This window comes from Gorilla gorilla, chromosome 7, assembly GCF_029281585.2.
Source record: "Gorilla gorilla gorilla isolate KB3781 chromosome 7, NHGRI_mGorGor1-v2.1_pri, whole genome shotgun sequence".
In the NCBI taxonomy this organism is placed as follows: Eukaryota; Metazoa; Chordata; class Mammalia; order Primates; family Hominidae; genus Gorilla; species Gorilla gorilla.
The window spans coordinates 93,538,353-93,566,073 of NC_073231.2; the positions used below are offsets into that span (position 1 = coordinate 93,538,353).

Below are 27,721 nucleotides of genomic sequence, written 5' to 3' on the forward strand. Positions count from 1 at the left end.
GCTCCTGAAGGAAGCACTAAACATGGAAAGGAACAACCAGTACCAGCCACTGCAAAAACATGCCAAATTGTAAAGACCATCGAGGCTAGGAAGAAAATGCATCAACTAACGAGCAAAATAACCAGCTAACATCATAATGACAGGATCAAATTCACAGATAACAATATTAACCTTAAATGTAAATGGGCTAAACCTTCCAATTAAAAGACACAGACTGGCAAATTGGATAAAGAGTCAAGACCCATCAGTGTGCTGTATTCAGGAAACCCATCTCACATGCAGAGACACACATAGGCTCAAAATAAAAGGAAGGAGGAAGATCTACCAAGAAAATGGAAAACAAAAAAAGGCAGGGGTTGCAATCCTAGTCTCTGATAAAACAGACTTTAAACCAACAAAGATCAAAGGAGACAAGGCCATTACATAATGGTAAAGGGATCAATTTAACAAGAAGAGCTAACTATCCTAAATATATATGCACTCAATACAGGAGCACCCAGATTCATAAAGCAAGTCTTTAGAGACCTACAAAGAGATTCAGACTCCCACACAATAATAATGGGAGACTTTAACACCCCACTGTCAACATTAGACAGATCAATGAGACAGAAAGTTAACAAGGACACCAAGGAATTGAACTCAGCTCTGCACCAAGCGGACCTAATAGACATCTACAGAACTCTCCACCCCAAATCAACAGAATATACATTCTTTTCAGCACCACACCACACCTATTCCAAAATTGACCACATACTTGGAAGTAAAGCACTCATCAGCAAATGTAAAAGAACAGAAATTATAACAAACTATCTCTCAGACCACAGTGCAATGAAACTAGAACTCAGGGTTAAGAAACTCACTCAAAACCGCTCAACTACATGGAAACTGAACAACCTGCTCCTGAATGAATACTGGGTACATAACGAAATGAAGGCAGAAATAAAGATGTTCTTTGAAACCAACGAGAACAAACACACAACATACCAGAATCTCTGGGACACATTCAAAGCAGTGTGTAGAGGGAAATTTATAGCACTAAATGCCCACAAGAGAAAGCAGGGAAGATCTAAAATTGACACCCTCACATCACAATTAAAAGAGCTAGAGAAGCAAGAGAAAACACATTCAAAAGCTAGCAGAAGGCAAGAAATAACTAAAATCAGAGCAGAACTGAAGGAAATAGAGAAACAAAAAAACCCTTCAAAAAATCAATGAATCCAGGAGCTGGTTTTTTGAAAAGATCAACAAAATTGATAGACCACTAGCAAGGCCAATAAAGAAGAAAAGAGAGAAGAATCAAATAGATGCAATAAAAAATAATAAAGGGGATATCACCACCAATCACACAGAAATACAAATTACCATCAGAGAATACTATAAACACCTCTACGCAAATAAACTAGAAAATCTAGAAGAAATGGATAAATTCCTCGACACATACACACTCCCAAGACTAAACCAGGAAGAAGTTGAATCTCTGAATAGGCCAATAACAGGCTCTGAAATTGAGGCAATAATTAATAGCTTACCAACCAAAAAAAGTCCAGGACCAGATGGATTCATAGTTGAATTCTACCAGAGGTACAAGGAGGAGCTGGTACCATTCCTTCTGAAATTATTCCAATCAACAGAAAAAGAGGGAATCCTCCCTAACACATTTTATGAGGCCAGCATCATCCTGATACCAAAGCCTGGCAGAGACACAACAAAAAAAGGGAATTTTAGACCAATATCCCTGATGAGCATTGATGCAAAAATCCTCAATAAAGTACTGGCAAATTGAATCCAGCAGCACATCAAAAATCTTATCCACCATGATCAAGTGGGCTTCATCCCTGGGATGCAAGGCTGGTTCAACATATGCAAATCAATAAATGTAATCCAGCGTATAAACAGAGCCAACAACAAAACCATTTGATTATCTCAATAGATGCAGGAAAGGCCTTTGACAAAATTCAACAACCCTTCATGCTAAAAACTCTCAATAAATTAGGTATTGATGGGATGTATCTCAAAATAATAAGAGCTGTCTATGACAAACCCACAGCCAATATCATACCGAATGGGCAAAAACTGGAAGCATTCCCTTTGAAAACTGGCACAAGACAGGGATGCCCTCTCTCACCACTCCTATTCAACATAGTGTTGGAAGTTCTGGCCAGGGCAATTAGGCAGGAGAAGGAAATAAAGGGTATTCAATTAGGAAAAGAGGAAGTCAAATTGTCCCTGTTTGCAGATGACATCATTGTATATCTAGAAAACCCCATCGTTTCCACCCAAAATCTCCTTAAGCTGATAAGCAACTTCAGCAAAGTCTCAGGATACAAAATCAATGTGCAAAAATCACAAGCATTCTTATACACCAATAACAGACAAACAGAGTGCCAAATCATGAGTGAATTCCCATTCACAATTGCTTCAAAGAGAATAAAACACCTAGGAATCCAACTTACAAGGGATGTGAAGGATCTCTTCAAGGAGAACTACAAACCACTGTTCAATGAAATAAAAGGGTACAAACAAATGGAAGAACATTCCATGCTCATGGGTAGGAAGAATCAATATCATGAAAATGGCCGTACTGCCCAAGGTAATTGATAGATTCAATGCCATCCCCACCCAGCTACCAATGACTTTCTTCACAGAATTGGAAAAAACTACTTTAAAGTTCATATGGAACCAAAAAAGAGCCAGCATTGCCAAGTCAATCCTAAGCCAAAAGAACAAAGCTGGAGGCATCATGCTACCTGACTTCAAACTATACTACAAGGCTACAGTAACCAAAACAGCATGGTACTGATACCAAAACAGAGATATAGACCAATAGAACAGAACAGAGCCCTCAGAAATAATGCTGCATATCTACAACTATCTGATCTTTGAAAAACCTGAGAAAAACAAGCAATGGGGAAAGGACTCCCTATTTAATAACTGGTGCTGGGAAAACTGGCTAGCCATATGTAGAAAGCTGAAACTGGATCCCTTCCTTACACCTTATACAAAAATTACTTCAAGATGGATTAAAGACTTAAATGTTAGACCTAAAACCATAAAAACCCTAGAAGAAAACAGAAGCAATACCATTCAGGACATAGGCACGGGCAAGGACTTCATGTCTAAAACACTAAAAGCAATGGCAACAAAAGCCAAAAGTGACAAATGGGATCTAATTAAACTAAAGAGCTTCTGCACAGCAAAATAAACTACCATGATAGTGAACAGGCAACCTACAGAGTGGGAGAAAATTTTTGCAATCTACTCATCTGACAAAGGGCTAATATCCAGAATCTACAAAGAACTCATACAAACAAATTTACAAGAAAAAAACAAACAACCCCGTCAAAAACTGGGCAAAGGATATAAACAGACACTTCTCAAAAGAAGACATTTATGCAGCTAAAAGACACATGAAAAAATGCTCATCATCACTGGCCATCAGAGAAATGCAAATCAAAACCACAATGAGATACCATCTCATACCAGTTAGAATGGCGATCATTAAAATGTCAGGAAACAACCGGTGCTGGAGAGGATGTGGAGAAATAGGAACTTTTCTTACTTTTACACTATTGGTGGGACTGTAATCTAGTTCAACCATTGTGGATATCAGTATGGTGTTTCCTCAGAGATCTAGAACTAGAAAAACCATTTGACCCAGCCATCCCATTAATGGGTATATACCCAAAGGATTATAAAACATGCTGCTATAAAGACACATGCACACGTATGTTTATTGCGGCACTATTCACAATAGCAAAGACTTGGAAACAACCCAAATGTCCAACAATGATAGACTGGATTAAGACAATGTAGCACATATACACCATGGAATACTATACAGCCATAAAAAATGATGAGTTCATGTCCTTTGTAGGGACATGGATGAAGCTGGAAACCATCATTCTCAGCAAACTATCGCAAGGACAAAAAGCCAAACACCGCATGTTCTCACTCATAGGTGGGAATTGAACAATGAGAACACATGGACACAGGAAAGGGAACATCACACACTGGGCCCTGTTGTGGGGTGGGGGAAGAGGGGAGGGATAGCATTAGGAGATATACCTAATGTTAAATGATGAGTTACTGGGTGCAGCACACCAACGTGGCACATGTATACATATGTAACAAACCTGCACATTGTGCACGTGTACCCTAAAACTTTAAGTATAATAAAAAAAGAAAAAAAATCCAGTGTCTAATATGTACCAAACACTCTCTAGATGCTAGGAAAGTACCCAAGTCTCATGTAGCCTTTATTCTCATGCGGGAAATGTACAAACAAGATCAATAAGTAAGACATAGTAAATTTTCTCCTTTGCTACAAGCAATGGAGAAAAATAAAGCTGGGTTGTCAGATACAGAATATACTGGGAAGGAATGATTGAATTTGTAGGTAAGGTAGCCAGGGAGAAGACTTCAGTAAGATTATATTTGAGTAGAGACATAAAAGAGTTGAAAAACAGAGCCATGTTTAATCCCTCTAGGAGAAGAACATTCCAGCTAGAAGGGAAAATAAGTGCAACCATGAGAGAAGGCTTTACCTTGCATGACTAAGGAAGGATAGGAGAACTTGAGAGAATGGGTAAGGTCAGAGAGGCAATGGGAGAAAAATAAATTGCGTAGACCTTGAAGCCATTGTAATGACTTCTTGCTGTTGGTATTGAAAATAAATCGAAATAGGTCAAGGATGGATATAGGCAGATAAGTTTAGAGTGCCGCAATAATGCAGGTAAAAGACAATGATGATAAATGTTTTCCAGTTCTTTTCCTGCAAGAACAATGAAGTGTGACGCATGTATTGAATCTAAACTATCTGGGAGCAGGCAAGAACTCACTTGAGGCCAATGCTGGTAATTTTTATCCCATTTGCAAGGTCAAGAACAAAAGTACAAGTTGATCACAATAATTTTTAGCTGCTGTTTTCAGGGATAATTCACTTGAGATTTGAGAGCCACTTAGAGCTGAATGTGGTGCTCCACAGACTTACAAACTGATAAGACCACACAGGTCCTTAGAATACATTTTGGCCTAGGCTCCTATCCGTAGGTAATTCTCTACTCAAGGAGTTTAGACAGTTTACTTTCCTCTTTGTGTTTTGTGGTTCCATTTTGTATTTGCCTTAGCAAAAAGGCTATTTATAAAATATAGAACTGAATAGATTATATTAAAGAATTATCATTGGTAGAAGAAACTTCTGAGTGACTTCTTGTTTCATTTGGCCAGTAGCAATTTTTCATAAAACCTGTAACATCTTTCTTAATAATTTTTTCTGAACATTACTATGAAAAATAAATAAGAAAGTACTATGCACTTATAACCTTTTCTAAATTCCAATTAGTCATGTAAATATAGTGGTTTTTTCTATTTGACCTACACTTTTCTCTTATTTGAACTTAGAAATTTAAGCCTGTTCTATTATCTTTTGAATTTATTTTCTGAAATGTCATGCCTTCCTATACTATCACATTCTATAATGTCTACCTTTATATAGGTTCAAACACTTTTCCTGCCACATTTCTGTATTCAAAAAGAGAAAGTTAATACACTTTTATGACTGCACCTTTAAATTCTGATTTCTGCTTTTCTATAGGAAATATTTCACTAATTTATACTAACCCTAAATTTATGTGAAAACATAAACCTGTTGTATTTTTACCCTTCCCATTCCCATTCATCAGTCACCTCGAAAGCCTTTTTTATATATAATTCTTATTAAGCACTTCAGTAGATTCTTATTTTCCACAAAAGAAAATAAACTCAAGGTACAAGCAAAGAAGAGCCTAGAAAAGTGGTTCATGACAGAACAAAGCTGCTAATGACACCCTCAGTGTTAATGCTGAAACAGCATTCTTTGAATGTTGGAGATGTCTGGGAATGCAGGATTACATACCATGAAGGTTCTTTGGTCAGCATAGTGAATGCAATGGTTCTGACTGATTAATGTATTCTTTCCCATGTCATACTCCATTACTTATCACAAAATGTGCATTTCTTGGTGCTGGTAAACATGTCGCATGTCTTATAGAAATTTTTGCTACATGGAAATGGATAAAAATACTAGGTAACATTTATTGAGAAATAAATAAATATATGCTGCCACAAACCTGATTTTGCCATTCCTGTGCTTTGGGTACTGCATCATTTTGAGATTGTCAAAAATGCTACAAACTTCTGCCTAATTTGACCATTACTATATTCTCCAATATTAATTCTAATTCCAATTCCCTTGTTCTCTGTGCACCAAGGCCACCTCTCAGTTGTTTAGCCAGATCATTCCATCTGGTCTGACAAGACTTGCCTATGCTATTCCCAGCACTGCAGTTTATAGAAGTGCCTTATTTCCCCCCAAATCATACAGTTAGTAATGACATATTTGACCCCAGGTCTATTTGTTTCCACATATCCACCTTTTCAAACACACACAAAAGTAGATAAGTAGTGAAAGCCATAGAAATGAGTACGTGATAAAATACACATGAACTTGGTCTTCTAGAATCCTTAGAAAAAGATGCCTGACCTCTTCTTTACATATTGATGCTATTGCTTAGAGTACTGATACAACTAACCCACAAGTCAACAAAGTGAAAATTATCATCAAGACATTATCAACTTTTGACTAAAAAGAACTTGGATGAATAAAATAATAAATTTCCTTAAATGGACTTTTAAACAATTTCTCATTATACCTAATTAACTTTTAGAAGCTATTAATTGACTGATCAATGAAAACCAATTGTTCTCACTTACCAGTGAAAATTCTTTGACGGATTACTTAATTTAATTCTTTAATGAAATAGTTTTGTTTTATGCCTGACAGTATTGGCAAGTCATCTTTTCTTCCAGGAATTCCTTTGGCTCTCCATTGTCATTAAAATCTAACTTAAACTACTTTTAATGCAGTATACTTCAGTGCTTTCTACATTTTTAACTAGTTCTGATTGGCTGATTTTTACCTTTTTTGTTGCCAGAGTCTATGTCTGTAGGATATGAAAAATCAATCCTGATAAATGTGTTATTTATCACCATTCAGGTAGAAAATAATAGTACCGCTGAATACATTTTTTCTACTGATCTTAGTGTATTTGTGATAAAACAATGTAAAGCTCATCCTGTTCATTTACAGGTGTCCCACTTTATGTCAAGCTCTTTATCCAACCAGACTTCTTCTTCTCAGTGTCTATTCTTCAGAATCTAAATATGGTGTCCCACATGTTGAATGAGTTCTTTTTCTCATTAACACTGCAACCTACGTTATCCATAGTCCTGTTACTAAAGTACCACTTCTTTTACCAGATTGCTTGTCAGTTATTGGGCTGAAATATTTTTCACATCAAATACATCACTTAAAGTAAGATAAAGTAAAAAAAAAAAACAATTGCAGAACTTCTTAAAAATATATCAGTGTACCTAATATTCCATAACTGTTGATTTCTAGGGAATTACTTTCTCAGTAAAACTAAATGAATTAAATCCAGACTTGTACTCTGTGTCTATACCCTGAGGCTACAAATATCTTCGAAATATCTAAGCAGAATATAATTAGAAAGGCAGAATTCTTCTCTGCCCAAAATGTTCCAGCTTCAATACAAGCATCTCTGACTAATCTCTTAATGTCTACCTCTGCTACCCTTCACCTTCCAAATTAGAGTAATCATTTTGAAACACAAATGTGAACAACTTCTGATCTCTTCACTGTTTTCACCTTCAAAATATTAGAAGAGTTTGTCATTGTTTTTAGCTGAAACCCAGTATATTTCACATCTCACACCATACTCTCTCATGCACTCTCTGGCGTCTATCACACAGCCCTTTACTTTCTGAACATCAGAAACTCCCTGCCACGGGGACATTGTACATGATGCGTCCTCTTCCTGGGAAGTTTTTCTCTCACCACTAACTCTTTTGAAAGAGCACCTTCTTCTTTTAGATCTAGTTCAAACCTCAGGCTTATATTTTCAAATATATTTATTTAAACTAGGTATTCAAATGCCTATATTTAGGTATTTAGGTACAGGTATTCAAATACCTATATTTGAAAATATAATAGTTTTATTACCCCATTACATGTTCTTACATGATCTCAAAGCACTATGTCTATTTTCTCAAATACTTAATGTCTATTTTCTCCCACAGAGATAATCATCCATAATTATCATTAATTAATTCTCTAAAATCAAGAATTGTATGTGACTAATGAATAAATGAATGAATTAATTAATGGATAAATTTGGTTGTAATGCCATTTCTATCAAGAGAAAGTGAACCATTGATCAGGGGTAGTCACAATAGATAACAGATATGAGAAAAAGAAAAAGCAAGGACCCTGGAAACTCCATACAATACTCTATTTTTTTCCACTTTGGATACTTAACCTATCTCTTTTTGGTAACTAAGATATGCTCTCAATAGCCAGAGCATAACAAAGAGAATCCATTTCACTCCAATGCTTATGATTATGACTAAGATTATAAATTATATGCTTTTAAGATTGCCTTCATTCATGCAGTGTATAGTGAGAATTTAATTTGTAGCAAATATCTAACAGTGGATGGGAAGAAAAATGGCTTTACACACAAGAGGTTGCATGCTATAATAAAAAGAATCATAGAGTATGAAGCAAGGCCAAACTAAATTTGAATCTTTGACTTCCAGGTTGGAAATATATAACGTCTTAGCTGAGAAACCTTTAATGAGTCATGTCACCTGGTTTATTTCTATTAAATAAGGATAACATCTATCTGCCAAAGTTATTGTAATAAAATAACACAAAAAATATTAACTCTTGAGGTGATCATAGACTGTCCAGTCATACAAGGTATTTGCAGCTGTTTCTGTTGTGGGCTATAGATGTTAATTTTGGTATGATTTTGATAATGATGATCATATTAGAGCAGAGCTGGGTGAAACAGAATCATCTTATATATAGAATAAGAATATTTCAAGTTTTTATGTTACCAAAAATAAGCAAGATGTCATAAATTTTTAAACAAATTATTGTTTTAAAATATATTTTCTCCTTGGATTTATTTCTTTATAACCATCATGGTTGATTAGTATTACAGATAAAGATTTCCATTTCTTTTATCCCACAAAGACATTTTCTCTAGATTATGGAATTATTGCAATTTCATCAGTTTTCTGATTATCCAGGAAAAACAAGTGATCAATACTGAGTAGCCTGAAGAAAACCAATTGAGGTAATTTAAATCAATATGTTTAACTTGCAATTATTTATACTACACATTTGCAAAAACACAAAGGTTTGTTCACTGAAGCTTCATTTAGAGTCAGCAGAAATTTTGTCTAAGGATTCTATACTCGTGTTTCATTTTAAATTGGTAAAATAGAAGCTTAAATGATTTTTTATATCTACAATGAATAATTTGTTCCACTTTCAGTTGCAAATGCATTAAAATACTTCTTTGAACATGATGGCAAATATTCGTATATTAAAAGAATTCTAAACTTGTGAACATTAGGATAGATGACATTGTCCTTGAAGATAATAGAGCAATTGGGTATTTTTTATTTTTATTTTGTAATTTGAAATTGGGTAAACATTATTTTTCACTTCAGTAATTCTTTTCCGAAAATCTGATAACCCCTTATTGATGGAAAAGACTAGTGCTTAACACTGTCAACACCAATATAATAATATAGAAAAATTTAGGTGAAAATAATCTTTATAAAATCTAATTCATGAAAGAATTCCCAACTAAAGAGAAGGCGAGGGGATTTTTTGAAAATTTCCCCCCAATCAGCTCTGAGGCGAAAAAGAAATTCTCTTATTTCTTGTATGTCATAATACTCTTACATATTTATACAGCACATTAAATAGAGAATGCTTTTACATATGTTATATAATTTGATCTCTACAATGACCCTGTGAGGCAATTAAAAGAGGCTAATATTACCTCAAAGCAGTCAAGTACAATTTTAAAATTGGTTACCTGGTAAGAGAAAGGCAGAAATGCCTTTCTCTCACTCTCTCTTTTTTTTTTTTTTTACAGTTAATTCAGTGATATTTCCACAATACTACATGTCATTTTTTTCCTCCATTGGCATTTTTATATATATGCAAATGGAAGAAGAAAGATAAGCGCAGCATTTTTATGTGAGAAAAAATACTGTGAAAAGTGACTTCAAAATGATCATTAAGGAGATACAGGGAAATATGCTAAAAAATGCAAATGTAATTTAAGCATATGGCCCCAAAACAAATGTAAACCTATAATATATTTAGTCTGAAGATACTACCAAAATATTACAAAAATGCTTCAGGAAAGCAGCATGCCAATCATAAATCTCATAATTAATAATAAATCCCTTAATTCAAGTTTCTCATCATCACTGTTAAGCAAGAAAAAAAGTGCAGTGGATATAGATAGCCAATCTTACAGCACAGTAGACCCAAAATTGGTGACAGTGCGGCATTCAATTATTTTTCACAACCTGCATATTTCAATTGGCTGACATCAAGTAATCATTTGAGTTGATTAAGAAGCCAGCAATGAGTTAGTGTGAGACACCATTTTGCTTATCTGATTGTGCCATTCTTGTCATAAGATGCCTATGCATGGCAATAAATGGAGGAGCTCTTTAATTCTCATCTTTATGAAGATAGCAAGCCAATTTGCTGAAAATGACTAAATCTAACTTCTTTGGTAAAAAATACAAATAACTTAAGCAAAACTATATACGACTCAAATATATTTTTCAATGTTTATAATTTTCAGTTCCTTTTCTCTCTGTATTGAAGATAACCAACAATTAGTATGATTAATGGAATTATTCCTGTAGAAATTCGAGTTGGGACTTCTCATGCCCTAGATTGTTCTAGACTAGTTGTTAATCTTCATTGTGTCCCACAATTTTTTATGGCAGTCTTCAATGGAAAGTTGTTTCTTTGTTTTAGGGTTCTTATTTTTACTTACAGATAATAACCTTTGAATGCTCAGTTTGTCTTAACAGTGACCTGATTAAAAGTTTACTTCCCTGAAATTCATTCATCAAAATGGTGGCAACCAGCTTTATTACTTAATCTGGCGACAACTTTTGTTAGTTGACTTAGGCATGCACACCCATTCTTCTGTTCCACAGCATATTGCCCTGCTGATAGTATCTCTACTAACCATTCTTACTTAGTAGTAATAATAGGAAGCTGGTGGAGTGTATCTCTAGTTTCCAGAGGAGGCTGGTGTATGAGTCCCTGAACTGAGAGAGGAAGGTACACACTCAATGTAGGTGGGCTCCATCCAATCAGATGGGGACCCAAATAGAACAAAAAGGCAAAGGAAAAGTGAATTAGTGTGCTCTCTCTCTCTGTCTGTCTCTGTCTCTGTCTCTGTCTCTGTCCCTCTCTCTCTCTGTCTCCTGCTGGAGCAGAGACATCCTGTTTTTCCAACCCTTGGAAATCAGAACTTCAGCTTCTCTAGCCTTGGGGTTCTGGAACTTACACCAGTGCCCCCAACCCCCAATTGGGTTCTCAGGCTTTCAGCCTTGAACTAAGAGTTATACCATTGGCTTTTGGCCTTTTAGACTTGGACTGAGGCAGTCACCAGCCTCCCAAATTCTCTACTTTATAGATGGCCTGTCATGGAGCTCCTCAGCCTCCATAATTGTATGAGCCAATTCCCCTACTAAATTCTCTCTCTCGGCCGGGCGCAGTGGCTCATGCCTGTAATCCCAGCACTTTGAGAGGCTGAGGTGGGCGGATCACTTGAGGTCGGGAGTTCAAGACCAGCCTGACAATATGGAGAAACCCCGTCTCCACTAAAAATACAAACCTAGCTGGGCATGGTGGCGCATGCCTGTAATCCCAGCTACTCGGGAGGTTGAGGCAAGAGAATCTCTTAAACCCAGGAAGCAGAGGTTGTGTTGAGCCAAGATTGCGCCATTTCACTCCAGCCTGGGCAACAAGAGCAAAACTCTGTCTCAAAAAAAAAAAAAAAAAGAAAAAAAAAGAAAAAAAATTATCTCTGTCTCTAGATATATGTGATATATTCTGATGTATGGGTGCTAACAAAAGACACAAGGTTCTTGGGCCATTGACAAAAAGGTTAGCTAAAGGAGCAATGGAACTAGCAAGAGTATCAGTATCTTCTCTTGCCAGTTTCTCAAGCCACAATTTCTACGTGGTAACCTAGCGAGGGCAAAGTGACACGTGTTAAAGGAGAAGAACCCTGATCTTAGGGTATCTCAACATTTTATAGCAGTCAGTAAGCAAGTTATTCTTGGTTCCAGAGGGGGATTCTCTGTACCTTCTAAGGCTGTCAGCAAATCACCTCTTTGCTCCAGAAGGAAGCACTATCTTATCTTCCAGTGCTGTTCAGTATAAAAACATCCTTAGAAAGATAGTCAGGAATAACAGGTGTCAGTGCCTCTGCTCACAACATAAGCAAAAATGTGAAAGATGTGTGTAAAATATCCATTTCCCAAAAATATCCACCTCTCATTTTTACATCATCTTCTGTATACCATCCTAGCTTCCTACTCCATCAGGCACTCTGATTAATATGACTGATAGGGTTTAAGATCAAATTTATGTGACTTTTTCATATAACATTTAATTAAAGATATGATCAATAGGACTCCAAGCAACAGGATGAGGTCAACTTGCAGCAGTGACATTAAGTATGCCCCTAGCATTCCATACTCAACCAGGTGAGCAAATTTCATAAGCCGTCAGGGCCTGTTTTAGGAAGCCAGATTGCTTTCTCCTGAAGTTGCTCTATTTACCTTTTCACTTTTCCTGAGGCATTAATCCAAGTACAGCAGTTTGTATTAGTAATTACACTGACTCTGCCTTGGCATGCAAGAATGCCTAGGGAAATTTTATCATCCATAAAACATTCTAGGACAGTAAGTTGACACTGACTTGAATGTCTTTCATGGCCAAGGTGGTATCACCTCAACTAAAGTCAAAGACAAATTTTATACCATCATTTCTAATTGGATGATGGCCATTATAGGCATGACTTCTCTAATATATATCAAGTTAGTTATCCCCCTGAAAGCTCCTGTGAGTAATCAAGTGTAGCTTCATTTTGGAGAGACCTCTGTAGTCATCTGAAGGTTCCATAATCTACTGACATTTCTTTAACACATTAAAGTCTTTTGTAACCTCACTAATGTATACATCACCATGATTTGGGAAGGAAGTCAAGTCAATGTCTGACTACTGCATAAGAAGTGCAGTATTAGGGCTGTACATGATGTCCTTAGAAATAAAGGTACTTTTACAATTATTAGAACCCCGAGTATGACCTATGTCAATAGGGGGCTCGGGTTAACAGTACCTTTATTATGACCTCCCAGTCAGCTGGTAGATGTTACAGTTCCATTTATGTTCAAATAATTATGACTAAATCTTGTTTTGGATGGGATTTCCTAGGCAGAACCAGTCTACCTTTTTTATTGTTGTCCATGCCACCATCCAGGAAGCATTTGTTCACCCAAGGAATGAATAAGCAACTGTTATGGGATTGGGGTTTGGAAAGATATCTGAAGATACTGACAGCTGTTATTACATGGAAGATAGAAGAGGCCATACTCTTCAGTTTCTGATAGCCCTTTAGGTGAGATTAGGGAGAGTGATAATCAAATTACTATCAGAGCTGTCTGACAGATGAGAGCAGTCATCTAAATTATGGTACTTGATGCTGCAGTTTAGGGGAGCCACATCAGAGTGTTTTCCTTTATGAGAAAGTCTTCAGGGGTGTTTCTGAGAGACAAGGATCATTAATGTCCCTCCCATCATCATACCTTCTGGGGTCTAAGGTTCTTCCTCCTTAGGTACCATCATGATGTTTTTCTCCTTCTATGTCCCCCAAAAATTGTTATGTCTCATTCCAGCATCTATAACTTAACGCTTTCTTCAAAATTCTCTTACTTGAACCCAGAATTTTGTTCAGAAGGGTCATGTACAAAAAGGACAAAGTGTATATAAAGCTTACAGAGACACATTATGCCCACCACTTTGGCCTGCACAAATCACTATTGGGAGACTTGGTGTGCAGTGTACTCAGCCAACTGATCATTATCATGATCTAGAACCATGTCAGTTTAAAAAGAGAATCCAGGTGGCTGAACCAGAATTACTATGAATACTCTAGGTTTGTTTTGGCTGTACTCAGTTTAGTAATCAGACTGGCCTAGAGCTGCCATTAGGGGAAAAAAATATTACCCCCAGAAATTTGACCTACAATCTCCAAAATTTTAAATAGGCCTATAAAACCCTTCACCTGCTTCTGAGGACAGTTGTATTCAATGAAAAATCAAAAGTGCCTTACTAAAGTATGTGGACCAGAAAGAGGTCAGGAAAATAGATTTAAATTTTTATCTTTTATCTTCTTTTATTTTTGAATAAACTTTTTCAACACTAGATGAAGCCCACTGCCTATGGATGGTAGGAGGCATGAAAGGTCAATTAAATACTTTGACTATCAACTTATTGTTGAGTATCTTTTGCAATAAATAGCACACGACTGTCAGAATACAAATAATTGAGAAAGCCAAAAACATGACATAGATTAGTTTCAAAGGCCACAGTGTGGTTTAGGAGTTGGTTTATATGACTGGAATGGTAAATTATAACCTGAAAGTTGACAGTGGAAAGGCATCATCAGTAGCATTGAGAGGGTGTCAAAGATCTCAGGTGGTCAATATGCCAGGAGTGGGCAGAGACCATGAGCCATGTAATGTGGTTTCCCTCACAGTGAGAACAAATGCTCAGCTTCTGTCAGGAGATATAAGTCTGGCATGCAGTGGTCTCTATCTCAAACACACTGAGTCTTTCATTGAAGAAGGTCTTCCCAGACTGATGGAGCATGTGTTGCCAAGTGCAAGATGATGACAAATTCAGGAAGCAATGGTGGCAATCTTAGTGATGCAGGCTCAAGCAACTTAACTTTAGTTGGGCTCATCAGAGAATGAGCCATTACTGTGGGCGTCTAAATGCATGATTCAAATGGTTTGATTAGTTTCCACTATTTGTTCCCACAGTTTGCAGATCAAAGAGAAGTATCTTTAATCTGCTAGTCTTTCATTTTCCAAGTGGCAGACCAAACAGTGAGGCCATTGGCAAGAGTTCAAAGGTCATTACAAATGTAATAAGGTTCTCCAAGAAGGGCACTGGCCAGAGCTGTAAGAACAGTTGAGGTCCACCCACTGACTGGAACAACCGTGTTCAATTTTGGTTCGGCCTAGCTGGCACTAAGGATGAAAGGGTATACCAAGCCAGTTTATATTCCAGTTTCAACATAGCCAAACTATCAGTGAAATAAGCCTTAGTATTCATGAAATCTCTGTGAATCAAAAAAGGAACTTACAAGTATGCTCATTCAAACCCTTATGTTGTTCATGGACTACCAATGAATAACAAAACACTGTTTTGAAAGTACTAATATAAAATATGCCTTCTCTTCAGAGTCTTATTTCAACAACTCTAAAATTCTACCATGTTTTTTCTCTGTGTTTAATCTGAAAATAATTCTACATGAATGTAAATGTAAAAACTGGTTCTAAAATGTAAAATGCTACACAAACTAAATATTGATGGAAGGCACATTACTGAGGGAGGCATTTTAATGAAGTAGAAAAAAACATAGACTTCACAACTTAAAGTTCAAGTTAAATCTCTACAAGTTAGAAAATAGAGGTCTTGGGAATATTATGCAACTTAAATTTCTTACCGAAAAAAAATTAGTTTAACAACTATCTAACTGATTACAATGGACAAGTATACTGAATCAACATATGTAACACACCCAGAAGAGAATCTTGAAGACTGTAGTAACATATTAATTTCTTCTTCATTCTATGTTGGTGTCATGCTAACAGAATACCTCATCCATCATCGTAAATAGAATAACATTTTTCTTCTTCCTAGTAATTCTCTGAGAAGCCCATGTAGGTTCCTGGGGTTTTACCATCTCCCCAAGAAGTATTGGTCTCTAACTGTTTCCTAGAACAACAATCAAAGCATTCAAACTCCACTATCAAAAGAAAGAAAGGGTCTTTCCTGGAGATGAACCTAGGTTCAACTATAACAGCAAATAATTACAACGCATTATGATATCTTACATTTTCACAAATCTTCATAAATCATTTCTCATACTCAAAAAACACAGAAATCCTTGGAGAATAGAATATGGCAGAGAACGTAGATTTGAAGTGGAAGAATTATTTTAAAGTAAGTCATATTTATTTATTTTCTGAATTTACAAATTACATTAAGTGTCTATGTGTCCACACCAAAAAGGAAATAAAACATGCCCTCCTCTCAAAATAAGAGCTTGATTGAAAATGTAGTCTTCTCAAATATCTCAGAATAACACATGCCTCTTTGAGAGAGCTTTCTGTGAAGGGGTCAAGGAGAGACTCTATTGGCCAATAGGATGCAATTATAAAAAACAAGGGCATCATGTACTGGGAACTAAATTAAGTGATTAATTCAACATGTACTAACCAAAGTAGCATTTTATATCTGTTTTAGATATAATTTTGTATATGTCTATTTTGAAAGTAATTTCACAGAATACTTGCTCAATTTGGCTAGATTTTGGAGTTGCATTCTTGCTTAAGTGGCCCAATGAATCAATTCAATTTGTCCCAAAAACTGGTTTAAGCCTATTTTATATTCTCTTGAGTTGACTAGTTCATTTGTCTGAATATAAATCTCAGTTCAAAAATATTTTTGCTGAATAAGCATCACCACTTCCTGCATCTAGCCATGACGCCAATTTCAGCAGAGGTTTGAAATTAGGCAAGATAATGAAATGGACTGACAATCTGGCCCAGACTCTAATTTATAGTCTTGTTTAAAATTAAGGCTAGCTTTGTCCTTGGCCCTGAGACCAGAGAAACATGGCATGTTTAGACCTATCATTAGGCCAACCAAAATAATGTAGCAACTATATTTGTCCTTGGTATCATTTATTTTCTTTCCTTCTCTGCCTTTCTTACTGTCTCTGCCTTGACAAATCCTAGTTATGGTCTCCCTGTCCCTGTGTCAAATCCACATGCGGTGCACCTCCCCATGCTGCCACTCGAACACTGCCTCTGCCCTGAGCTTGTCTTCTCCTCCCACCTCTCACAAAGATATATTTTTTCCAAAGAAAATTGCTTTAATGCATTTTTTTAAATTCCTGCTTTCCATCTATCACAGTTCTCAAGAAACAGATGCTGGGATGTAGTTTGATGTGCAAGATGTGGGATTAGCCCTTAAGAAAAGAAGGGAGAGGAAGTAGGATTAGGCAGAAAAAGAAGCTGAATTGCAAAGAAAGGCCTGAAGAACCCTTGGCCAAACTAGCAGGAAACTCTGAAGCAAATCCTGTTCATCAGAGCTGTACTACATTGGACCTAAATGACTAGATCCTTATACCCCCTGTTGTTCAGTTGCCACATGATGGCTCCCCTAGGTGTTGTGAACTCTGGGACAGCTGCTCTCAGAACTGTCAGCTGGAAGCAATGTGCTGACTGCATTTCCCACAGCTGGGCAGAAATTATTCTTTGAGGGTGGGTCTAGACGGAGCATCTCTGTGTCATTCTGACTCATATGATCAAGTAGATCATACCACAGTCCTGAGGGTTATTTAATTCAATGCTTTCTCAAATGTATTCCTTTGAATAGATGTTAGGAGGTATTCTGAGGAAAAAATATTTTGTGCCCAAGGAATTTTATGAAACACTGTCTCACACAAAGTTAACGGGGTTCCTTTGCTGCAGGAGTTATCCTTGTTAATTTTAACATATTAGCTACTATACAGTGAGACACCAAGAGAAAAGCTACAGTGGACATTCCCCAAATAGATTTATATGCAGAAGCCTTAATTTTCTCCTAAAATAAATTTAATATCTTTTAAAACACTAATAACCTACACTGCACAACTTTAGGAAATTTTCTTACGGGACACAAGTTACAAAAAATATAAAATTTGCATTTCTCAGAAGACTTCTGAAAATAGAAGTCTTTGTTTTTTCGAGACATGGTCTCACTCTGTTGCCCAGGCTAGAGTGCAATAGCACCTCAAGTGATCCTCCCGCCTGGGCTGGGATTGCAGGCATAAACCACTGTACCCAGCCTGAAAACAGAAAGTCTTAACACAGGAAGATTATTTATGTAAATGCTGTGAATGTAAGTGCCACAAAGGCGAGTGTTAAAAGGGATCCTTAAGGATATAGTTTCTTTGAAGCCATTGAAAGAAGGCTACTGTCTGCTCTATTTACAGAAAAATAAACTAGGATGAAATGAGATTCTTGCTCCAGGAAAACAGAGTAAAGTTAATACATCAGGAAAATCTAATCAATGTCTGTTGTGCTTTAGCCTTTTCCTTCAAAGAGAGTGGTCATTATACCAAAAAGTTTAGGAGAAACACCACAAATAGAAAATTGGAATACCAGGACAGGTGAGAATATATTTACTAAATCTATTAATTATTGTTACCACAGTTGAAATTGCTGATAAAGCAAAACTTTTGTCAGTAAATGTTGAAGAAGAGACAAAAGTTTCATTTTAGAAACCATAAATTTGTAAGCAATCCGTTGAGAGAAAAATCTGTAATATCATATCAAATAGATGGTTTGTAAACATTAAAAACATTAAAATTCTGCCACTTATTAATGATGACAAAATAACTTGATTTTATTTTTAAATTATTATTTTATTGGCAGATTAATATAATATAGGCATTGCTAAAGTTTTGTTGAACACAAGCTATTCTAGGCAGTTTATGATCTTCTGGTGAATTATATGATAAAATATTGACGGTATTAATGTTATTTTATGGATTCCTCCCTGGTAAAATAGTTTCCTAAAGAATATTGATAATTTGTTGATATTTACTTAAAGGAAATACTATATTTACATGCCACTGAACTCTGCCATGATTTTGTTTTTACGAACTTTATCTTTCCTGTTTGGCATTTCTATCAGCAACATAAATGAAAATATAGATAGCAGGCTTATCATATTCTCAAGCAACACAAAATTACAGGAAAGATCTTATGCACTGGTATTCAAAATCCAAATTAGAAAAGATTACTGTAGCTAAAAGTATAGCCTCAAACTGAGATCAATTTCACAGGAACATATATTAATCTATTTATTGGTCCAATAAATCCCTGGCACAAGCATGTGCTGGATATGGTCAGACACTGATAAAGTTTACAGAACAAAGATTTAGAAATTTTAGTAGGTTATAATTGTGATATGTTTTAATGCTGTAAAGATGCTGTTTAAAAGCCTCACATAATGTTAGATAGAAATAATATACTTTTTCTGTTCAATGATTAAATTCAGACATATTTTACTTTGCCTTGGAAGTCCCACATCTGTAGTATATTCAGTCTTGGATGTGATATTTTAATAAGGGGTTGGCAAACTACAAATCTTTGAGGTATAGAAACCAGAGTGTAATGGTGCTACATCAAAAAACGTTTGAAGGAACTGTTTATTTTAGCTTGGGAAGGCCAGACTAAAACATTAATATTGGTATTGGATAGGCTGTCATAAGCAAAAGGGAATAAACTTGTACTGTGATGCTTCAGAGTAAAAGATAAAGAAGGTGTTTGTATGCTTGTATATTAGTCTCCTAGGGCTGCCATAACAAATTATCACAAGCTAGATGGCTTAAAGCAACAGAAATTTATTCTCTTACTGTTCTGGAGGTTGGAAGTCCAAAAGTGAGGGGTGAGCAAGTCATGCTCCCTCTGAAGGCTCTGGGGAAGAATGCTTCCTTGACTCTTCCTAGTTTTTTGTAGTTGCCAGAAATCTTTGGCATTCATTGGCTTGCAGTTGCATCTCTCTGATCTCTGCCTCTGTTGCCATATGGCATCCTCCTCTGTGTCTTCACATGGCCTTCTTATAAGGGCATGAATCACTGTATTTAGGACCCATTCTAATCCAGTATGACCTCATTTTAACTAGTTACATTTGCAACTCTTGTACACACAACTCTTGTTGTCTACAATGATAATGGAGCACCTCATGAAACAGTGAGCTTCCAGTTATGGAGTCAATTCAAACATAAGATGAAATTCCTAAAAGAGTCTCTAGCATGTAGGGCTGAATAACTGAACTTGATATTATGGGAGAAGTAGAACTACATTAGGTCTTTTATGAGCCTAGTGAAGTAGATTTCACCTTTCAAATATTCAGCTGAGATTCTATGATTTGTAAAGATGATAAGATGGGCAAGTGAAATATACAAAGCAAGATGAAAGGATAGTAGTAAGTAAGGTTTACAACCATTTTCTCTCCTCTTTTTTTTTTCTATTTAATATTGACAGTTTCCAGATTTGCTGGTGGTGGCTGTTATCTTAATTTCAAAATTATTTCACTGAGATGTTCATGAATTTTTGACAATGAAATTGCAAGCTGCTAGAATATGGCTTAGTGTCACTTAACTGCATTTTTCTGAACTCTGTATTACTATTAAGATCAGGGAAAAAAGGTTGACAGTACTTTTAATGAAGTCCACCTCAGTGCAGTCAGTATTCACTGAGGGCCCAGCAAGAGCAGTGAACTGTCATTAACATAATTTAGTGTTTGTGGAGAATTGATAATTCCAAAAACAAAGAAATTAAAAAATTAAATCTTCACAATGACTTTTTATACTTTTACAAAAACGCTTTGATCTCAGACTTTCATTAAACCCTTAATCAAACGTGTTTCTGTATTTCTGACCAGAAATGCAACTTATTTCATTAGTTGTCATTTCAAGATGCCTTCAGTCTGTGTAGTTGCTGCATACCTACACCTCTCACATTTCAATCCAGCCCCCTGAAGGGCTCAGGTTAAGTTTAGATAAGCAGTGACTTCAGAAGAAAATGAAGTCATTGGCAGAAAAGTTGTTCCCAACACAATTGAGTGTAGGTATTCCTCAAAGATATTGACTCCCTTTCATAAAGTATCAAGACTACCCACAAATATATTTGAAGAAATCAACGAAGGCTTCATAGGACTTTTACCTAATATAGTTGAATAATTCTGGGGGAAATAACTTATAGGCAGAAGGATAAGGAGAATGGAAAGTAATTATGAATAAACTCCACCCAGCCAGGAGTATATTAATAAAATTAATTAATAAAAGAAACATGTCCTAGCTAGGGAATTATTTGGGATCCAAGAAACCACCAAAGTCATCAATGCTTAAAAGCTGACTTATTTGTCTAAGAGGTCATTTGAAACCCAAACAGTTCACTTTGTTTATGGGTTTTTCTGGATTAAGCATATCAATATTCTATTTTACTTTGCCATTCTGATACATCCCTTTTGTGCTACTCTGAGGAATATTTAGCTTCCAGAGGGTGTTAAATACTGTAGCAAGGTTTTAAAATACGTTTCACAAATATTCCTTTAACTAACAGAGAACACTTGACTTATGGGAAAAAAAGACCAAAGATGTACATAAAACATATCTTTTAACATCTGAAAGATGAACACATGACAAAAAGAATGTAAATATATTAATTACAGTCTAATTGAGTAAAAAGTAAAGGATCTCACAAATTCTGGGATCTTTGTTTTGATCACTGACTTATCCTCAGTACCTAAAGCAGTGATGGGCATATCATAAACAATAAATATTTGTTTAATAAATGAATAAAGCCATAAGATGACATTTCATTTTAACATGAAGGTTTTTTAATAGACATGTTCAAAGTTAGAGCTAAGCTGTCTGCTGTAGTAAGATTTAAATATTAGAATAGCTGACCATTTGACTAACAAATATTTAAGTATTAAATGAGTAGCTCACCAAAATATTCTTTAAGGTAATTTGAAGCAATTGTGGAAATCTTCAATTTTTAAATGCTATTCCTCCAGCATTGACTTAGACACTGACAGGTGTTATTATACAGCAGAGGTAGAGAATCGTGACTTCCCTGTGTGGAGAACATGTTAAGGGAAAGAAACAGATAGTTTAAGCCCTCTGAATAAGACAGCATTGAATCTAAAACTTCAGGTACAAGAAAGAGAAAAAGACAGGGTGACAGGGGGTGGAGGGCAGGGGAGAGTTGCTGAGGCAAAATGGTATAAGAGAAAGTGTGCAGTTTCTAATCCATACAGGTTTAAGTTGATTCTGATATATTCAATTTTTTTCTATAGCCTAGAGCAAGCTATATGTTTCCTAGTTTACTTATCTGTGTGATGGGAATCATAATTAGTAATATCTTAGGTGGTGGTAACATGCATTAAATGAGATAATCTACATAAAGCACTTCACAGAATCCCAGCTACAGAATGTAATCTGTAAATATTAGCATTCGATATCAGCATTGTAATATGCTTGATTTGAGTAATGGTATATGCATACTGCTTTCAGCTCTCATGCCAAAATAGCAGAAGGTTGAGTGGTTTCCATGACCATCTTTGAAAATTCTTCTCCCTCTTGGTTTTGGGAAAGCCTTGTCTTGATGAACTGATGGAATAAATCTCTCTTAAATATTACATATTATGATTTTAATATATTGGCCATAATTATGGGTCAATGTTTCAATAACTTGTTTTGTTGAGTTGAAATAATAATGGAATTTATAGAAAATACAGACTACACAGGATGGAACTTTTGGTCGGAGTCAAAACTTTAAATGGATAACTTCATTCTCTTCTTCCCCACTATGCCCATTTAATGTTTTTATTTTCCTTTGTGCTACTGTGAATATTGAGAGATAAACTTTTTCATGTGTTGCATCACCCAAGCATATAAAATTGGTTTTCCCCCAAATATTTGAGGTTCTACAAAATTCACATTAGCATTTTATAAAGTACTTTTCTTTTAATTAAACACCCAAGTATATGCTGTAGAAAATTTATTTCACATGTAAATAACTCATTTGTACTCAACTAAATTGTCATTTGGTACAGTTTTGATATTCAAAAACTTTCTTTAATTTTATGGTACTTTTATTTTAAATAAATTGTTTCTTTTGTTAGCCAGAAATTAATCTGAATCCTCAAGGTTCAATTTCAGATGTAAATGTCAAATCCCAATGTTTGACATCAACTTTTCAAATTTGCTCCCTCACTCTCTACCTACTTAAAACATTTATACTATATAATATCAGATTCCATACCAATCGAGACTATTGGACCCAAGTTATTAAAGAATATACTCAACAAAGGTTGCTTATGATGCTAGCATATTATATTATAATAACAGCCATGGCACTCCATTTTTTTTACCTTGACCAGTCTTAAACACATCTTGTGTATCTTATGTCTCCATCAAACACACACACACACACACACACACACGGACACACATACAACACACTGACAAATAACCAAAATAAATTTATAAGGAAATGATACCTAAAGTTATCGTAGGCAAATGTTCCCTGATGTTTTTTCTTTTCTGTTTTATCTACTTTATTCTACTTCTATCCCTTCTGTTTTATGTAAAATATAATGCTTGTTGAGAATTACCAAATTGGATTCAAGATCTACTCATTGGTCACAACAGGCATTTTAAAGTGAATGAAAAGCGAGACCAATACCAGACCCTTGCTTAACACGTATTGCTAAGCAGCAACCAATCCAGTTCTTTCCATGCAGATAGACAGCTGTTATTCCAGAAACAGGAAAGCCTCCTTCTGAATAATGGCACTCAATAGCATGTCAGAATGTCTGTGGCTACCAGTGGCACATTTCTGTCCTAAAGACCAGACTGTCTTAGAACTCTGCACTCTTCCAGCTATAAGTAAGGGATAGTTCCAGTTTATGCCTGCTCTCCCAAAGTTCTATCCAGTTTAGCCCTTGTTCCATGTTTTTCATTTTAAATATTTATAATTAGTAGGCATTTTATGTTATTATTAATAGTTGCAATAGAGTGGTCTGGGACGACATGATAATACAAAGAATAGGATTCTCCAATAAGACTCACATCAATCTGAGATTTTTATATAGCATACAGATACTCAACAATTTTAAGGATATAAGCAATTGCAAATCACTGGCACAGCAGGAATGGTCCAGGTCTTCCAAGGCAGCTTCCCAGGTCCTATCTTGCTATATAGCAGAATGCACTCTGGGGTCAAATATGCAGTCTCTAAGTGATGTGTGAGGTCATATCACGCAGAAGGAACCATTTTGGTCAGGAAACACCTTCCATTAATCCTTATATAATTACGTATCTTCTGTAACATTTCTCAGGAAGCCATATCCCATAAATCAATAGTTTCCAGGTTTGCTTACCATAAGCAATTCTAGATAGATAAGACACATCCTGCTAAAAGCATTCCAAAGATAAGGACTTTCCAGCAAAAAACATTATTTTGTTTGCCAGTAGGGCTACATTACCATGTTTACAAGGAAATGTTTCAGGGTCAACCTCTTTCTCTCTTGGGCATGCCTGCCCCTGCATAAGAGAAAATATAGATTACAGACCAAAATATTAACCATTTACTTCCCAGATGTCCTTGATGGGCTTCCATTTTTTATATCCAGGTTCTTCCAGAGTCTTGTCTAATGACCTGTGAGATGTGTGCATGGTAACAGAGCTCTCAGTTTAACACTATGTTAAATAGGAAAGCCTGCAAAAGAAATAACTGGGCTCTCTTTTCTTGATGTTTTCTAGGTTTAGCATTACTAATACTTCTCTTTCAAGAATGGCTGATGACGTGCTCTGCAACTGAAAAGGCTAGGAAAAGCTAAAACCTTCTGGTCTTCAGTGGGGGTGGAAAAGTGTTCAGTGCTACTACACCTTCTAGCTATTTGGTGTACTTGTGCTGTGACCCATGCCAACTCTCTGATATGCACAAAACTGCCGTATGTCTTGTTTTTGGTGTCAGTGGGAAACGTGTCACGTTTATAAGGAATAAGTGCTGAGCAGACCTACTTTAGATTGTATACAACACGAACTGTACATCTTGCTATAGATGTTTGGTCATGTATTCCATGGTTACAATCTAAAATTTATTTTATTCTTCACTAAAATTTATTTTGCAATTAGTTTTTGGTACCAATAGGAGCCTAAAAAGTATATATTTAATTTTTAACAAATATAAACTTTTTACTTCTGAAGAAAATTGATATGTAATTTGCCTAATTTTTTGTCATCATTTAATACATTTAACATGGACTAAGAGATGGGGGTTGGAGTAGCAGGACACAGTGACATCACAGAACACATGAAGACAAGATTAACTGAAGAAGCATTAATGTCTAATTGAAAAGTTAGTGAATGTTTTGAGATTATCTTTTAAGGTGAGAATTTAAGTACTGCTGAAGAATTCATATTTAATAATACTCTGTGAAGCAGAATTTTCATTTAGATCAAATGATAGCTTTTTAAATTAATTTTGCTCATTTACTTATGCATGTACAAATTATAAAGCAATTGCTATTAATTTGATGGCTTCATTAGCAAAAAAATGAGCATAAACATTTAGATCATACAAATTTTATATTACTTTCATTAGATGTTTCAAAGAGAAAATCTATTTAATTCCAAAAATTGGCATTTTTTCATTCAATTAATTAGATCAAATAAACCTTTTAGAATTTCATTTCATTTAAAGTAAATGTCTAATATTATTGTAAATATGTTTCTGTAATAGTTACAAAGTTTATCATTGAAGATAAAATTGTTTTTCAATGATAATATAAACACAAAACTTGGTAAATTCAGCTTCATGCATAAAGATATTATTAATAAATGAAATGTACATGAAGGTCCTAATTACATGTTAAAAATCTGAAATATTCCACCAATATAAATAGAAACCATGGTGTCAAAATTGTACATATTTTTTATCTATATACTCACAGTAACTAAACTACAGAACTAAACTACAAAATGAAGCTGATACTGAATGCAAAAAAAATTTCAGAAAGAGTATTTTGCTAGAATTTTCTCTCTGTTTTGTCAACAATTAGAAAATACACATAGCTGAGCCTTTGAGATGTTATCTTGTAGGTCAAAACTGCCCTATGAATTATTAAATTTTTTATGAGTCTTCTAAATTTTAGTTGCATTTGTTCAAATTAAGTTGGAAACTTGTAATCAAACTATCTGCAAAGAGGGTAGCAAAAATTTTAAAACACTCCATTTTTGAAGGTTTGAGCAAACTTTCTTGAAAACACATTTGAAAATAGACTTTTAGAAAACTTTTTCAAAAATATTAAAATTTTAGATTTATCAAGAAGCAAGAAATTGAATAAATTAAATAAGTTCTGAAATAGTATAAATTAATCATGAAATTCTATAATCACTTTGGAATAGTTTGATTCTTAGGAAGAAAATTTGAGGGAACATCTATTTTTAAATGTATAAATTGATCATTATCGGGGAACCACCCCCAATATTTCATGTAGGTTCTTTTCTATTTTGCCTAAGTGTCAGCCGGTCTGAGAAATAAAGGGAAAGAGTACAAAAGAGAAATTTTAAAGCTGGGTGTCCAGGGGAGAGACATCATATGTCAGCAGGTTCCATGATGTGCCCCAAGCTGCAAAACCAGCAAGTTTTTATTAGTGATTTTCAAAGGGGAGGGAGTGTACGAATAGGGTGTGGGTCACAGAGATCACCTGCTTCACAAGGCAAATGGGCACAGAGCAAGATCACAGGACCGGGGCAAAATTAAAATTGCTAATGAAGTTTCAGGCACACATTGTCATTGATAACATCTTATCAGAAGACAGGGTTTGAGAGCAGACAACCGGTCTGACTAAAATTTACTAGGCGGGAATTTCCTCGTCCTAATAGACCTGGGAGCATTACAGGAGATGGGGGCTTATTTCATCCCTTATCAGCAACTGTATAAGACAGACATTCCCAGAGTGGCCATTTTAGAGACCTCCCCCTAGGACGCATTCTCTTTCTCAGGGCTGTTCCTTGCTGAGAGAAAAAATTGAGTGATATTTCTCCTATTCGCTTTGTAAGAAGAGAAATATGGCTCTGTTCCGCCTGGCTCTCAGGCAATCAGACCTAACGGTTATCTCCCTTGTTCCCTGAACATCGCTGTTATCCTGTTCTTTTTTCAAGATGCCCAGATTTCATATTGTTTAAACACACATGCTTTAGGAACAATTTGTGCAGTTAACACAATCATCACAGGGTCCTGAGTCAACATACATCCTCAGCTTAGGAAGATGACAGGATTAAGAGATTAAAGTAAAGACAAGCATAGGAAATCACAAGAGTATTGATTGGGGAAGTGATAAATGTCCATGAAATCTTCACAATTTATGTTCAGAGATTGCAGCAGAGACAGGTGTAAGAAATTATAAAAGTATTAATTTGGGGAACTAATAAATGTCCATGAAATATTCACAATTTATGTTCTTCTGCCATGGCTTCAGCCAGTCCCTCCATTCTGGGTCCCTGACTTCCTGCAACAAATCATCTATACTAAAAATGTGTAAAATTGATGAAATCTGTAATTTTTCAGCATATACTTTTGACAAAACATTCAAGAGAGTCACATATAGAGAAAGCATATATAATGAAATCTTTTTTAAACAGGTCAAGAGCAAGTACTGAAAATGGTGACAAAAAGAGTATCTAGAAAAACATTTGATCTAATATTCAACATATTCAATATAAAACAAAATTAAAATTGTGATATGTTATATTAGGCAGAATTTGTTGAGCTGACAAGGTACCTATGAAGAATTATTTTCTCAATTAGAAATATTATAGTTTACAAGGTAGGATCAATTGAAAATTCAACAATTTCAAATATGTTTATCATTTTTTCAATTTTATGAAAATATTAA

General features: G+C 35.4%; 1 long non-coding RNA gene across 1 annotated transcript in view; it reads right to left on the bottom strand.

The window, feature by feature from the left end:
- The window catches only part of LOC129524249 (uncharacterized), a 162,870-nt gene that overhangs the window by 3,094 nt on the left and 132,055 nt on the right, over positions 1-27,721 (bottom strand). Inside the window, exon 3 of the long non-coding RNA XR_008668006.1 lies at positions 21,762-21,888. This is a non-coding gene — a long non-coding RNA (uncharacterized lncRNA). The remainder of the gene's footprint in view (positions 1-21,761; positions 21,889-27,721) is intronic.